Genomic DNA, 13,066 nt, shown 5'->3' on the forward strand with positions numbered 1-13,066 from the left:
TCGCTACTGCAACAACAAGTTTTATCACATTTTCCACTCTTTAGACACACAAATTTAACCTCTTGGTGGGACTTATTGGAGTAACTGCTTACCTCATAACGGGTGATTTTTTTGAGGTTAGGATTTTCATGCATTAGTATTTGACAGATCACGTGGGATTTCAGACATGGTGTCAAAGAGAAAGATGCTCAGTATGCTTTGACATTTCATCATGAATAGACTTACTAACGAGCAACGCTTGCAAATCATTGAATTTTATTACCAAAATCAGTGTTCGGTTCGAAATGTGTTTATCGACAAATTTTGTTCAGCGATGAGGCTCATTTCTGGTTGAATGGCTACGTAAATAAGCAAAATTGCCGCATTTGGGGTGAAGAGCAACCAGAAGCCGTTCAAGAACTGCCCATGCATCCCGAAAAATGCACTGTTTGGTGTGGTTTGTACGCTGGTGGAATCATTGGACCGTATTTTTTCAAAGATGCTGTTGGACGCAACGTTACGGTGAATGGCGATCGCTATCGTTCGATGCTAACAAACTTTTTGTTGCCAAAAATGGAAGAACTGAACTTGGTTGACATGTGGTTTCAACAAGATGGCGCTACATGCCACACAGCTCGCGATTCTATGGCCATTTTGAGGGAAAACTTCGGAGAACAATTCATCTCAAGAAATGGACCCGTAAGTTGGCCACCAAGATCATGCGATTTAACGCCTTTAGACTATTTTTTGTGGGGCTACGTCAAGTCTAAAGTCTACAGAAATAAGCCAGCAACTATTCCAGCTTTGGAAGACAACATTTCCGAAGAAATTCGGGCTATTCCGGCCGAAATGCTCGAAAAAGTTGCCCAAAATTGGACTTTCCGAATGGACCACCTAAGACGCAGCCGCGGTCAACATTTAAATGAAATTATCTTCAAAAAGTAAATGTCATGAACCAATCTAACGTTTCAAATAAAGAACCGATGAGATTTTGCAAATTTTATGCGTTTTTTTTTTTTTTTAAAAGTTATCAAGCTCTTAAAAAATCACCCTTTAGTTTCCGTAACAGCTCACATAATACTGTGGATAGAACACACAAAGCCACACACGATGATGCAACTAAATTGGATGGGAACCGGTGATTGATATTATTTGTGAATTATTCGCAGTAAATTAATACCCAGTTTTTCATATATATTATCCTATCCATTATCTTATATTCACTACTGAAGAATTATTGCCGATGAGCGAATGCAAGAAATGGAGGAGAGAAAATCAGCAGAAAGTAAGCAAAATTGATCAATATCGAATTGTTCAAGTAAATTTTAATAAACCTAGTCTTAATATATTTTTAGAAGAAGGTTTGAGTTCTGTTATATATTTTCAAATTCTTAGGGACTTGTTGGTTTGTACTGAGTTATTTTAACTATTTTCCGAGTTCGGTGGGTACTAATTGTCGTACTATTAAGAATCGGGTATTATCGACCTATTTAAGTACCAAGTTGTGAGAACTTTTGGCACTTGAAGCAAATTAAACCAGAACTTCTGTTAAGCTATACCGAAGAATACATCAAATTATTTTACTGAAAAGATATAAAAATCTTCCGTTGAAAGTGCAACAAAATTTTGTCGAAGAGAAAAGTTCTCAAGAAAGATTAAGCTTTGAAATAATTCATAAGATCTTAATCACAGCAACGATGGTGCAATTTTTTATCACTGTGCGACACTTTTTTATTGTTTAGAAACCTAGCCTACATTTACATATGCAGTTGTTAAAGTATGATCATATTTATGCAAGCAATTCTTACATTTAAGTACCACCCTAATGTTCAACTCAAATCACTTTGAAATGTAAAACCCAGTAAGTATGTCAGAGTCGTTTTCAGCACGCTCGCAGACAAACAAACGAAGCATTGACACAATTGACTGCAAATGTCGAAAGGATTCACCAAGTCGGCTACCACTCACCCATACACACAGACTCATTGATATATGAATAAGAGGGAATAAAAATAGTGTCAAACGAAATCTAGTTTGAAAAACGTCCGCCGTGCAAACGAAGGAGTCAACATTGGGAATCATGAGTAAACCCACAAGCATAAAAGAACACACATACAAAAATACAATACACTCCAATTACATGTAGCGTGCAACCAAATGGGATGGAACTATTGATGACCTCAAATAAAACCGAGGTGAGAATGTAGTTGAATGCAATGCTTTCTTAGAACTTTCATAAGTGCATGCATGGAAGGCATTGCACACAAGGGCTGAGCGCTCAATTCGTATATATTTCCTATGTAATATGAATGTTTGTATACACACTAGTGCTTCTATTGCATATATTTCGCAGATTTTATCTGTGAAACACTCTGAGTTGATTCAACCTGAAACCAAATTTAGTTATATTCAAAACCTGCCAATCAGATTTCTTGAAAAGACCGGTGGAAAATAATATAACTTTTTGAGGTGTTCAGGAGGCTTTGACTTAAACAACCAAGTCGTTAGTTTTTACTTGAATACTGGGCTAGCAGGTGAGAAGAAACGTCTCTAGAGTTCGTTTCTTCGCTCTCACATCAGATGATTGCAATCCGCCATTAATTTAGGAATATGCATATAAAATATGTAGCAGTCAGCAAAAAATTTATATCCTTTGCTTCTTTTTGTGAATTCGATTCACGCAATTTAGTAAAGAATATCTTAAAGCACGTTAGTATGTCAAATGAAACACCAAACACATACAAATACCACACTAGAACCACATTCTAAAAAAGTTGTTGAAACTTTTGTGCCGAAGGAGGGAGATTAACGATAACTTTGCAGCTGAACGAAAGGAAAAAAAAATAAATTAAAACGAAAACATGTAAGTAACGGCTAAGTTCGGGTGCAACCGAACATTTTATACTCTCGCAATTTATTTATTTAACTTAATTAATACTATATAATACACAATTTGACCCACATATTCGTCATATATATTGTACAAAGTCGATTGAAAGTTGGAAACCATAATATTATGTTAGAAGCTCCGAGGTCCTCATGTTCGATATATGGGGCCTTGAAAACCTATGGTCCGATTTTGGCGATTTTTAGAATGGGGCTGCCACACTATAAAGATAGTATTTGTGCAAAGTTCTGCATCGATATCTTCACTAGTGCTTACCTTATATATTGTAAAGTAAACGATTCAGATCGTCTTCAAAGATCTGGTATATGGGAAGTAGGCGTAGTTGTGAAGCGATTTGGCATATTTTCACAACATATCATTGGGATGTAAGGAAACTATTACAAACCAAGTTTCATTGAAATCGGTCGAGTAGTTCCTGAGATATGGTTTTTGACCCATAAGTGGGCGATGCCACGCCCATTTTCCATTTTGTAAAAAAATCAGAGTACAGCTTCTATCTGCCATTTCTTGTGTGAAATCTAGTGTTTCTGGCGTTTTTCGTTACTGAGTTAACTCACTTTTAGTAATTTTCAACCTAACCTTTGTATGGGAGGTGGGCTTGGTTATTATCCGATTCCAACTAATTTCATGGCGTGTGGTGGGATACGTAAGAGAACTGAATGCAGAAAGTTTGGTTTATATGGCTGTATTGGTTTGCGAGATATACACAAATAACCGATTTGGGGGCGGGGCCATGCCCACTTTCCCAAAAAAACTACATCCAAATATGCCCCTTCCTAGTGCGATCCTCTGTTCCAAATTTTACTTTTATAACTATATTTATGGCTTAGTTATGACACTTTTTGCGTTTTCGATTTTCGAAAGCAACCCTCTCACGGTCTCAAGGAACATGTGTTCCAAGTTTCATCAAGATATCTCAATTTTTACTCAAGTTATCCGTTGCACGGACGGACGGACGGACGGACAGATGGACCAGCGGACAGACAGACATTCGGATTTTGACTCGTCTCGTCACCCTGATCATTCTGATATATATAACCCTATATCTGACTCTTTTAGTTTTATGACTTACAAACAACCGTTATGTGAACAAAACTATAATACTATCTTAGCAACTTTTGTTGCGAGAGTATAAAAAGTTATGAGTATTCAGTTTTAGGCGCAATCGAATTGTAAAATCACACGTACATAGGAAAAGTTAAATGTATCAAGTCGATTAAAAAGGAACAAAATGGTGCAAATTGTGTGGCTCCTTTGTGGAGTATGAACTTATAGTCGTGACTTCCGCGTGCCGCATACAGACGAAACTATACATGGGAGAAAAGCTTTGGAGACTTTATGCTGTTGTTAACAATAATGTCGTGATGGAAATTCAAGTGTAAATGTAGAACTTTAGATTTATTGATGTATTTGAGAGAAAAAATATGCATTGAATGAATTTAAATAAAAGCGCACAAGTTGGGGGGAGTTGTGTTAATGACTTTTGAAAGAATGAGAAGGAGTAATAGAAAATTTAATTAGTTACAAAATGTGGCTCGTTGATACAGATCTTTTTTGATGGAAGAGGTTCCATCTGCTCGACTCAGAAATGACAGATGGCTGAAAGTATATCATACTTAAAATCATCCAAGAGTATTTTGTCTGACTGATTTGTATAATTGTTCTGTGTAATACTCGTTTAGTTTAAAATAAAAACATTAGATGCTTGCCACCTGTTTTGCAAATATTAAACTTCGAAAATATTTTTGACAAAAATCATTACTATACAAACATTAAATTAAAAGGATATTAATGTAAATTATTCAGTCGAAATATTTTTGAAAGACCTTTACCTGTTAAATAATTTAATCGAGAAAAATTAAAAATAAAACAAGTGGAATATTTCATTATAAATATATAGCATGTTAAAGAAATATTTATCTCTCTTCAACCTAAAGTATAACCAAGTATGTATTATTATATACAATAATGTAAACCTCAACTCACATACTGAACTCCCTCTGGTCCCCTCGAAATCAAACCCTTGGCTTCCAGCATATCACACAAGGGTTCAAAGTTTCAATGCTACTAAACACTACCTTGGAAGCAAAATTCAAAGGCTTGTAAAAGTCCGTATAGTACGATTTCATGTATGTATTTTTGCAACTGCATGCATGAGCTCAATTGCCTACTGGTACAGGGCACTTTCGTTGGTAACTTCAATCAATGCAGAAAATGTGTATCAAGAGGACTCTAAAACGCAACAACAACAGTAGTAAGAACTAAGTTCAGCTATCATTTGCTGTCATGTGAGACAAATTTTTAAATCGTATTGTTTGCAATAGGAATGAAATTAAATCAGCTCAGCATGTGAATGAAATTGTGCCAATGATCAGACATTAAAAGCGTAAACGCAAACTGCATTTCACTGAATTACACTGCCAGTTATTTGAGTGCATTTGGAATGAATGGCCGACTTACATTCACGGTTTGCTTTAGTTGCAAGTTAAACCATGGATATTTTAGTTTTCGGATACTTGTAGCGGCAAGTCCATATCTCTACAATAAAGAGGATATGTACTTATGTTGTTAGTGATAATAAATAGCAAGAAATTATTAGATCTACAACTTTGCTTCCACCGTTTTCCAATAGATGTCTCTGGGGTTAAGCACTGGTCGATTTTTTGTTTATATCCATCTTGAACATTTGTGTCAAAATATTTGTAGCGATCTGTTTGCATCCCAAACTTATTGTCAACTGAAAATGTCACTTTTTGAGCCGAATTCTCGACATTTGCGGGAAATTTTGCTTTTCTTTTTTAATTCCAAAAAAAGTGCGGCTGAGGCTCATCGACATTTGTAACCGTTTTTATACAAAAAAAACTTAAAGTTACAAAAAAACGGCGGAAGCAAAGTTGTAGACTTAAAATTTCCGCTCATAGCAGTAACCAACAAGATCCCATCAGAGATAGAGCTAGAAAAAAATTGCTATCTAAAACACACATATTTCATCTTCCAAAAACATATTTTTCCCACGCCCTAATGTATACTCTCATATACACATATCAATAAAATAAAAAAACTTACAGAAATCTTGAAGTTACTATTAAGGACTAACCACAACTCGCCTCCTGCTAAACTAAAAAGCTTTTCCTTTCATCTCTGCATCAGCATGCGCTGTGCACAACAACAAAAGCCTTGCAAGGCAAAAATAACAATAACAATCAGTGCAGTGAAAACTTTTGCCTTTCATCTTTGCGGTGAACCGCACGGTATGCCGGCTTAATCTACGTAAACCAACAAAAACAATATACGTTTATTACTCACATATACGCATGCGCACTGTGTAAAGTCTGCTCCTGTATGTGTGCAGAGGTTATGCTTATTTGTGCGCACAAAAGCATCTCGAGCATGTATTTTTCGAATTTATGTTATCCACTAAGATTTTATTTCGCACATGCCACATATGCACACTCACTCACACACAAACAAATATATTTATTTTGAATGAAAGTAACAACCCACTCTCACAGAAGCTGCATTCACTTTTACTTATACTTTTAGGTCATGATGAGGTGTAGATGTGAACAAAAGGTATATTTGCACACCTATACACACGATGTGAAATATATATAGAAAATTAAGGTGATACGCTTCGCTGCAGAAGTCTTATGGCTAAGTTCTAAAATAAATTATAATAAACGGGCCGACATAATACTTCAATTTGATCCGAAAATGCTTCCTAAACAACTAAAACTGTCTACTAAAGAGCGATCTCTTGCTTTAGATGTGCATTATCACTAAATCATGTTTTAACAAAGATTAGAGAACATTGAAACCTGTGAGGTTGAGAAATTAAGACCTTACGATTGTCTCCAGCGCAGAAATACATGGGAGAGGCAAATCACTTGCCAATATTTTTTTTTTTCATATACTACATAAGTACGTTCTATATATTGATATTGAATATACAGTATATATCTACATATATGATAAGAAATGTCTCTAATCTTTAATTTAATATGTGACATGTATCCTTTCTCTACTTATGTATGTGTCTCCTATGTCATTTTACTAATTAATCAATGAGTTAAGTGCTAATGCTATTAATGTTATACCCCCACACACACACTCAAATGAAAAAGTTTTCCACATGATAGTTGAGTCAGGCGCTGCTGATGATATTTTTGCAGCCTGATGCTCTTGAACAAAAGCTGAGCTAACTAACTTCAAGGCGCACAGTCAATTTGAATTTAAATTTCACAAGGTTACATATAATGCACCTACAACACACACACAAAAACAGACGAGTGCTCTATACAAATTTATGTTGACAGATTCTTCTTCAGCTGAATTTTCACTTTATAAATATTTCGTATTCTTCACGCAGACTGCAGTTAAGCGTTTGAGTATTTTAAGGTAATTAAATATTTATGCGATAAGAGCATGCATGTGGTACAAGGACATCGCGAAACAAAACCTACCAGCAACCGTGTGAGGAAAGCTAAGTGCAGAAGAGTTTCCGTTGAGCGGAGTATAAGACAGCGTCAACACTTACAAATTTACAGCGCCATCAGCAGCAGCGGTGAGACAGTTAACAATGCTGGCATAGTGACAACAGTAGTAACAACACATGTGTATGAGACTACAAGGCTACAATGCCTAAAAGCAGGCAATAACAATTATATGTAGCATTGGTGGGGGTGGTAGCAACGAAATAAGTACCCATAGGTGTGATCATCATCAGTGTGGTGTGAGCTCAAATTATATACAAAGTCAGAGAAATAATATAGACATTTATCTCTCTTTTTTTGGAAGAATATATATTAAAATTAAAATACAAGGCTTCATTACATATTAATTCTCTGTTAGGTTCACTTTGTTCCTGTTTATCCATAGAATGTGTTTTACCCTTTTTTATATCAATAGTCCACCTCCATGAAATTAGACAAGCATAATCTCAAGTAATCTCTGATCTAATTGTCAAGTACACAGTGGTTAACAAACCCCTACGTGTTGCTATCAACTGTTAGCCCAATTATAATTTCAAAACGCCGGATAAATTGTACCACAACGCTTCATCACACATTCATTGAGCTGCCGTTGAAAAAAACCAAAGCGCAATGCTTATCAGCGTGCAGCTTAAGCAATGAGAAATGATTTGCCATTCAAACAAATGACATCGACAACGATTTCAAAAAGGACGAATAATAAATAATAAGGTCACAAACAAACATTTCTTACGTCAATCAACCAATAACAATTGTTCGATAACGCACAATATAAAGTTATTTTTAGGTTATGTTCAGCATATCGATTACTAGTTATCGGCGTTTAATCCAACTAACTACAACTACGGCATGTGCAAAATATGGAAGAGTGCAGTACATACAAAATGATTTGAGAATGAATGTTATAAGCTCAAATAAATATGAGAAATATGTATGTTTAATACTATCGTTCTGTTATAACTGTAATTTTAAAGAAATCCAATAAGGAACGAAAATTAATAATGAAATTGAAAATTTTTTGTTTTGATGATCCCATGTAAATTAAAAATAAATTATTTTAAACCTAGGTTCTTTGCGAAGCGCTTGGATAACAGTAGCTTTCTATCACAAAACTTCTAGCACAAAATGCTCTAGATAACAATATTAATGTCCTACTACCACCCTTTTTTGATTTTTAACTTTTTTGAAGCATTTTACTGCGTGATCACTTCAATGTGATTATTCGTCCTAAATTCGTTTCCTTAATGTCACCCTATATTAAGTATACAGCTAATATAAAAAGTTTGTGTCATTTATTTCTCGCTTATCAAGCCAGCAACCGCAATCTGTTTTATTTTTTTATAAATGTTTTTTTTCCCAACGAAAGCTGCGGTAAGTGATAAGCTGCTGTTCGTAAAGAGTTTTTGTCAGAATAATTCCGTTTCGTCAGAGTATGTTCGTTAATTTTGTTTGGAAGACAAAAAGTATATTCTTAACCAAGCTAAGTTTGTTAGGTAATCGATTTAAATAACGAGTAACGATAAAATAAAAATTTAAGGATGTTTATGAGGACGATATTGTTATCTAAAATGTGCCGAAGTTTAAAGAAAATAAATATTAGAGAATTTAAATTATAGAAGTAGGAAATATTGCTACGCATAGAAACATTTGAATAGTATGAGGGGTTCTTTCACAACAATAATAAAATAATGGTCGATTTAGAGGGTGGCAGAGAATGACCTTGAATTGGGAAAATATGTATGTATGTCCTCAGAGCTTGTTCAACTCTTAGCAAACCAAACTTGACATTTTCATTAGAGCAAATACGCTACAGATGGTGCAGTACATATTAATTTTTTTTATCATGCAGGATGCGGAATATAGTCTAATGTGTGAGTATTTATTTTCACTTGAGACTGGGAAGAGAGATAAAGACCCAGCTGATGTTTAACGAATTCCTCTTGCGCAGTGTTTCACTCAATCTGTTTACCCAAGCAAACGTACTTATAAGTATACAAGTTTTAATGCCCTTTCATACTCAGTGGGGACGCTTGCTTGTGTTTTCTGCGCGCGAGCCATAAATAATCTGTTTATTTCTGCACTCTACCCTTTCAAGCTGTTTATGGCAAAATTTTCTTTGGGTTTCATTAATAAGTTTGTTTATTTTCTATTTTCTGTTTTCTGTTTTCTATATTTTATTTCGCTTTGGTGACAACGATAGTAGTGTGTTTAACGCGCTGCACCCCGTGGACCACCAAGCACACTACATTTGTTCCCCATTCCTCCCTCTTCTGTAGATAATATTTTATACTTAGGGTTGTAATTTACTATCGGAATTTAATTAAAAGTTACTGCTTCCATAGTGAATTTTATGTAATGCAATTTTCACTATCTGACTATCATAATTTGTAAAACTTTGATTCTCTTAATCGTATATTGAAGTATGTAACAAATGAGCATATTTCAAAGTTGGCTCAAACTTGGCTTCGATGACGATATTGATTATTCACAGCTAGTCTTGTAGTCTTGTAGTGCAAAGTCGAGGTTGATTTATGTTACGCAGAATGTTCACAACTCACACTACCTTTAATTGCAAGTGAATGGGGATAGTCCAAGCAATTTTAAATAGTCTGTGGGATAATTGACTACGTCATCCTGGTAAATTGTCGCATTAAGATCGTCGAAATCTTTGTTTTTTACCACCAATATAGGTTATTCAGTAATCAATCAGTAATTTATGGTTATCATATTGTGGTTTCATGTTAGGAAAAACTCGATGAATATGCTTCTGTTTCGAGTCAATGAAGTGACAGAAATCTATTGGAAATGATATTAATCCGTCGAGGTGTCAACTGCCACTCTATCATTTCCAAAATCTACCAACGGCTTCAACAATTGTAGATTGATATTGTTGAAAATGTTTAATGTGTCGCCAAAAAGTAGATAATTCTACTTAGTTCGTTTGCTTTGCAATTTAGAAGTCATTTCAAGGCCGAATGTGCCTGCTAACAGGTGCCAAGTTGCCCCTATTTCCGTTATACCTTGGTGGTGAAAATGAGTGAAAAAATTAGCCAGATCGGTTTGGCCGTTCTCGTTTTTTTGCGGCACAAACGAACAGAGTAATTCATTTTTATACATATGTGTGTATCTATAGATTACTTTAATAAGAATATTGTAAGAAAAGAATTAGCGAAATCGGTTCAGCTGTTCTCGAGTTATGCACTTAGCAACACATTTTGCGATTCATTTTTATATTATAGAAGATTACACAGAAAAATATTAAAATATTTTAGCCACAAATATATACAATAAACTTTTCTCCCTCCTAACCAACTCACATGTTGCTAATACGCAGTGTCTGACCTATTCTGACTTACCAAAAGGAGCAATAATCCCACTTATCGACTAGAGCTAATAAATAAAACAGGGATTTATGCGTACAAAGTGACATTTAAGCAGAACTTATAACACATTTACAAGACAATTTAAGCACAACAAGTATATGAAGAATGAAGTAAAAGTAAGGAAGAAAATATTTACTTCTCGTCAGCTGAAATGTGCAACAGAAACGCACACATACAAAACCACTTATATATATAATATATGTTTATCTTTACGATGCCATCCTTGAAGTATTTCGTACAAAGAAAAGAATAATAAGAATAAATGAAAAGAAAAGAGCGAAGAAGGGAAACGAAATGTGGAAAATGCAGAAAAAGGCAGCTCACTAGAGTTTTACCGTGAACAAAGAAATCATTTGAAGTCATGTGTGGTGTTAATATTCCTTTAAGATATAGTAGCGTAGAGATAAATGTATATGCCAGCCTTGATAATTTGGCTGATTTATTAAACATAATTTTAAAGTATGTAGAATGCCACACTTTTAGGAAAAATTGTAGCACATTGAATAAGTAGTTGTACTATGAGTATTACTTGAATAAGCAGTTGTAATTAAAATATTGAGTGTTTCATTAATATTTGGATACTATTTCATTCCTCCATTGATTTTAACTATTTTGCACTGTGCTTGCCTTCTCAAGTAAAATATTTACATCTGTCTCCACTTTTAGTATACCAGTAATACAATTTTGTTTCTTATAATAAACAAATACTTTGCTATGGTACGTCACATGTGCTTGGCGCAAGCAAGCGAGTAAATGACAATTTAATTTTGCTTTGAGAAAATTGTTTTCCATTACAAAATATTTAAAACGATTGCAAATTACACTTAAGACACTACTGCTAAAGAAACATGTTTGCCACTCACGAACACACTTGGACATGTGTATTTTCCGCATCTGCGTCATAGCTTAATTCACTTTTTGTGGAGTCTTCTTATTCTACTCCTACTGCAAAGAAATGTGTGCAGCGTTTTCTGTAGTTAGTTCTTCATTGTTCTTACACATTTTCTTTGTCTGAGAATATAAGCATCAGCGTTGCATGCAACATGTTGTTTGTTTTATGGCAACAACACGCAGTTTACTTCACTTTGGAACTGAAAAATGCGAGTGTGTGCATGAGTCATTTGCGTTTCTTATGCACTCATCTGTGTAAAAGAATGCACTTTATTCTGCAACTGCTGTTTCTATGACGTAAAAAGAACCACAAAAACAATAGCGCGCATTAGCTTTGCAAGCTACAATCACGTACTACTTCACACTTCTCGTGTCCGCTAGAAACAGCTAGCAAAACGCAACTCAATTTAAGACTTTGCGGTTTTACTAACACATACACACAACTGTAATAATGTAAAATTTGTAAGTTTATAAAAACTAATTGACTACCGCACCTATCAAACCACATAGACATCATTTATACTTCATGTTAGGTTCTTACGACCACTCCATTTTTAAAACATTTTATCCTTACTTTGGTTTTTTTTCAATACCAACAGTTTTTTAAAAAATCTTTAAAACGCATAAAAAATCCCTAAAGAAACAACATTTCGCTTTATAAAATACTAGCAGACCCGGCAACACGTTTTTGTGGCTAAGGTATACATTAAATTAAGTTGGTCCAACCTTGGCTTCGGCGACGATATTGATTACTGGAGGTTGATTTATGTTACGCAGCATGATGACAACTCACACTACTTTTAATTGCAAAGTGAATGGTGATAGTACAGAAAATTGTATATAGTTTGGGATAATTTACTACGTCATCCTGGTTTGTAGCTGTGGACCGAAATTTTAAATTGTCGCATTAAGATCATCGATATCTTTTTTTACCACCAATATAGGTCTTTCAATCAGTCATTTATGGTTATCATATTGATGTTTCATGTCAGGAAAATTTCTCTTTCGAGTCAATGAAGTGGAAATGCTATTAATCCATCGAGGTGTCAACAGCGACCCTACCATTTGCAACTGCTTCTACAATCGCAATTTGATATTGTTGCAAAAATACTCATATGTTAGTTGTTAATTGGCGATTCTTTATATGTCGCCACAAATTAAATGATTTTAGGCATGCGATTAGCCCGTCAGTAACAGTTGATCCAGGAATAATTGGAAGAGTGTGGCGTAAATTACCCGCTAACAGAATCCTGGCTCCACCAAAAACGTTCATTGAGAATCAAGATCTTTTAAAGTCCTGTGCAGTACCTCCAGCGACTTCTTGAATATTTGGAAAATCTTCGTTAAAGCGCTATTTTTGGCGATTTTGCCGACTGGTGTTTCGTTCATTTGCAATTTAGGAGTAATTTAAAGGC

The 13,066-nt window shown here is 34.8% G+C and overlaps 1 long non-coding RNA gene across 1 annotated transcript; it reads left to right on the top strand.

The window, feature by feature from the left end:
* Nucleotides 1-1,033: 1,033 nt before the first annotated feature.
* LOC114804835 (uncharacterized) lies at nt 1,034-1,339 on the top strand. Its single transcript, XR_008472087.1, has 2 exons — nt 1,034-1,117; nt 1,212-1,339. It is a non-coding gene; the product is annotated as an uncharacterized LOC114804835 (long non-coding RNA).
* Nucleotides 1,340-13,066: the final 11,727 nt, after the last annotated feature.

The sequence above is a fragment of the Zeugodacus cucurbitae genome, chromosome 6, assembly GCF_028554725.1.
Source record: "Zeugodacus cucurbitae isolate PBARC_wt_2022May chromosome 6, idZeuCucr1.2, whole genome shotgun sequence".
NCBI classification, from domain to species: domain Eukaryota; kingdom Metazoa; phylum Arthropoda; class Insecta; order Diptera; family Tephritidae; genus Zeugodacus; species Zeugodacus cucurbitae.